General features: G+C 45.4%; 1 long non-coding RNA gene across 1 annotated transcript; it reads right to left on the bottom strand.

The window, feature by feature from the left end:
- Positions 1-877: 877 nt before the first annotated feature.
- Positions 878-4,408, bottom strand: LOC122546178. Its single transcript, XR_006310679.1, has 3 exons — positions 4,237-4,408; positions 3,979-4,086; positions 878-918 (listed from the first exon to the last, which is right to left on the bottom strand). It is a non-coding gene; the product is annotated as an uncharacterized LOC122546178 (long non-coding RNA).
- Between the last annotated feature and the right edge of the window lie 13 nt (positions 4,409-4,421).

Genomic DNA, 4,421 nt, shown 5'->3' with positions numbered 1-4,421 from the left:
ACCCACTAATCTCCAGATACAGCACATTAACCTCTTATTTCTGCTTCCTTAAGTCAGACCCCACCACCAGAGACATATTTCCCTCCCCAACCCTATCTGTGTTCAGCAGAGACCATTCCTGCTGCACCTCCCATGTTCGGTCCACACTCTCCCACCAACCCATGCTCCACACCCTTGACCCTCCCTTGCCGCCATGGGAAATGTAAAATGTGCGGCCACACCTCCGTCTGACCTCTGTTCAAGATCCCAAAAGGATCTTTTCACATCAGGCAGAGATTTGCCTGCACATCCCAAAACCTCATATACTGCATCTGGACACTATGGGAAATTTAACGTGGTGCACCCAACTAGCCCACACATCTTTGGACTGTGGGAAGAAACTGGAACACCCGAAGGAAACCTTCACAAACATTGGGGAGAATGTGCCAACTTGAACACAGGCGGTCGCCTGAGGCTGGAATCAAACCCAGGTCCCTGGTGCTGAGGAAGCAGCGCTAACCTCTGAGCCACAATACTGTGGGATTTTTGGTGCTGATGCGCTGCCCCACTGATACCTCGGTCACTCACCCTGCCTCATTTCCTAAGAGGCAGCGATGACGGAGTGAAAATATCGCTAGACAGTTAATCCAGAGACCCAGATAACGTTCTGGGGACCCGGGTTTGAATCCCATCACAGCAGATTTTGGAACGTGAATTCAATAAATATCTGGAAAAAATAATCTAGTGACGACAAGGAATCCATTGTCAATTGTTGGAAAAACCAATGTGGTTCACTCACGACCTTTAGGGAAGAAAAATGCCATCTTTACCTTGTCTGGTCTGCATGTGACTCCAGACCTATAGCAAAATGGTTGACTCTTAACTGCCCTCTGGGTAAACGCAGCAATAAATGCTGGCCGAGCCAGTGACAGCCTCATCCTGTGAATGACTAAAGAAAACAGGTCAGGTTTTGTTCCTTCTCTAGTAGGTACATCCTACAAACTGAATCTGAAATGTTCTCGTACACACTGAACAAATACCTTTCCATCCAAGCCCTTAATACTGCAGCACTCCGAGGCCATATTGGTAAAGTTAAAACCCATCATTGCATCCATATTATTCTTACAGATAACTGAGGTCTCCTGGTAAAATTGTGTCTCAATTCCCTGCTGACTATTGGGAGAGAGTCTATAATACAATCCCAGTAAGATGGTCATCCCTTTCTTATTTCTCAGTACCAATCAAATAACTTGCCTGGAGGTACTCCCAGGAATATCCTCCCGAAGCCCAGCTGTAATGTTATCCCTAATCAAAAACATCTCTCTCCCTGCTCTGTTGGCCCCTTTCTACCCTTTCTATAGCATATATACCCTGTACCATTAAGTTGCTAGTCCTATCCATCCCTGAGTGATGCCTCTGTAATTTCTATAATATCCCAGTCACATGTTCAAAACCATATCCTGAAACTACCTGCCTGACCTTAAGGCCTCTTGCACTGAAATAAATGCAGTACAACTGGTCCGTCGCACCTCATTCTGTGACTTGCTCTTGCCTGCCTTGACAGTCTGACTGGTGAACAGTACCAGCCTCAGACTCATCTCTTTTCTCACTATCTCTTTAGGATTACCCCAACTCCCTCACTGGTTTAATGCCTCCCGAGTGGCACTAGCAAATCTCCCTGCTCGTCAGGGCCCCATGCTTTCCCCTTCCTATGCCATTGGTACCAATGTACAATGTCCTCCCACTGGTTATTTTCCCTTTTGAGAATCTTCTGCTCCCTCTGTGAGACATCCTTGACACTGGCACCAGGGAGGCACCACCCCATTCTGATGTCTCACTGTCAGCTGCAGAAAGAGCAGACTGTGCCCCTGACTAGAGAGTCCCCCATCACCATCGATCGTGTGGAACTGGATATACCTCACATTATGTTAGAAGCCAGTCTCAGTACCAGTAACTTGACTGTCAATGCTACATTCCCCTGAAAGTCTATGACCACCTACATTTTCCAAAACAGTATACTTATCAGAGATGGGGATAGCCACAGGAGACTCCTGCAGTACCTGCCTATCCCTCCTAGCTTTCCTGGCGGTAACCCATCTATCTACTGTATCTGCAGTATCCTGCATTCCTGAGACTGTCACCTATCACACCCCCCGGCTCCTGTCAATTCCTCACTGCCTTTAATCACTCCTCCACCAATCCATGCGATCCAACAGGATTTGCAATCACACTTCCAGCAGATAATCAGGATCATTGAAACTCTCCCTAATCTCCCCCATCCGACAGGAACAGCACGCCACTCTACAACAGGCCATCTCTCCGCCTTAACAATCTACAGACCAAAACAAAGACACAGTCTTATTGCTCGAAAAATACTGCCCGAGAATAACTTAATGCTTACGTTTTATATCTTAAACATTTAATCAAGAGACCCTAAGACATTAAAAAAAAACCGACTAAGATTGATATTTGAAGAGACTGAAACTCACTGAGCTGATCCCCAGCTCTGAGTACTTCCAAGGGCGAGGTCTCTCTGAGGCCAGCTGTGAAATGTCGCTGTTTCTCTTCTCTGCCCACTCCATTTCCAGAGAGGTTTTTAACTTCACAGCAAGTCAGCTCAGAGAGGTCACTGCTTGGTTTTATTCACTGGGGGTTGCCTTTGCTGCCCAGACCAGTATTTATTGGCCACCTTTACTTGTCTTGGAGAAAGTGGTGGTTAACCGCCTCCCTGAAATGCTGCAGTCCATGTACACCACAGTGATGTTTGGACAACAATCCCCCTCTGGCCCCACAACCCTCCCTGTCTCTGTAATCCCCCTCCGGCTTCAGAAATTACATGTCCGTGGCATAAGATTTTTATTTAGATTTATTTTTGTTTAATAAACTGCCCCAAAAAAAGTGAAATATTTCACCCCCAAACAAATTCCTGTTGATTGACCTTTTGGAAAGGCTGACACATGGACGTTGCAGTATTTTATCTCAAATTGTACACGTAGAATGATGGAACTTTCTTTTATACATTGCTAAAAAGGGAGGCAATGGCTTAATGGTATTCCTGCCAGATGAGTGATATGTACAGTGTTCCGAGGATTAGGGTTAGAATCCCAACGGAATTCTAACGGAATGGTGGCATCGGAATTCAATCAAATCTAGAATGAAAAGGCGAATGATGACCATGAAACTATTGTTGATTGTTAGAAAACCCATCTGGTTCACTAATGTTCTGTAGGGAAGGAAACTGTCATCCCACCTGGTCTGGCGTACATGCGACTCCAGAGCCACAGCAATGTGGTTAACTCTCAACTGCCCTCAGGAAAAGTACTTTAAAAACTGTTAACAAATACTCCACAGGTATCACTTAAAAACTGGTTGTTCCCATTGGGACTGTGAATTTCTGAACGGCCAGAACTAAAACGGAGTTTCATCTTCAACTTCTCCCTGTCTCTCCTCACTCTGTTCACACCCAAGTCCAAAACACTCTCATTGAGCCAAGCAGCCCTCACAGTGCAGCCTTGTCATTTTCATTGTCTGCTCACACCTACACTGCCCTCAGCCTCCTGGACTGTTCCAATGCATCTCAATGGGAGCTCAGGGACAGCACCTCATCTTTCAATTCAGCCCTTTGTAACCCCAGAGTCAATATGGACCTCAGCATGGACCTCTGAATGAACAGACAGTTGTCAGAAGCTGGAATATTCCACCTGAAAAGGTACTGGAATTTGAGTCCAAAAGGACTTTTAATGGGAAGTTTGCAGGTAATTGAAAATATGAAGTTTACTGGTAAACATCATGAAGTGGGTGATTGGGTCTAAATCTGAGAGTTCTTACAAAGAGACGAGGTGCAATCTGGATAAATCCCTCTCAGGCCAATATCTCCTTCCTCTCCTGCAGGGCCCAGAACAGAGCACATACCCAAAGGGTGACACAACCATTAATTTGTACATCTTTCTGCTTAACAAAAATATTGGAGATATTTTCCCACAAACAGATCAGACAAACCTTTCTCCTTCCACAGTTAAATGCCAATGATATTCAGATCCGGATGAATCCATTTTCTGTAAAAACTTGCTTTTGAGATCCCAGCCTCAATTATTCTGATTTAATATCCTATGAAATTAATTCACAAAACAAAACTCACAGTCAGTGCAAGAAGAATATAAAGACATACTTTTCTCTTGGTATGTGCTTGATGTGTAAATGCCTCTCTTCAAATCGCACCCCCCCGTCCTAGGAAGGGGACATGCACATGCGCCTCACCTGTACCTTGCCCACAATAAAGATGGTGGCCATATCACCGCCTGAGGGCCGCAGCCATTTTCCCATCTGCTGCAAACGCGGGACTAAGAGATTCTAACTCAGACTTATGAACCACACAGAGTGTAATTAAAACTTCCCAGTGTAAAGTGACTCATTATCTCCCTGTCTCGGAGGCCACTCTCCCC

Source organism: Chiloscyllium plagiosum, unplaced genomic scaffold, assembly GCF_004010195.1.
Source record: "Chiloscyllium plagiosum isolate BGI_BamShark_2017 unplaced genomic scaffold, ASM401019v2 scaf_45857, whole genome shotgun sequence".
In the NCBI taxonomy this organism is placed as follows: domain Eukaryota; kingdom Metazoa; phylum Chordata; class Chondrichthyes; order Orectolobiformes; family Hemiscylliidae; genus Chiloscyllium; species Chiloscyllium plagiosum.
Note: the sequence above shows the minus strand (reverse complement) of the source record. Positions and strands in the feature narration are given on the sequence as shown.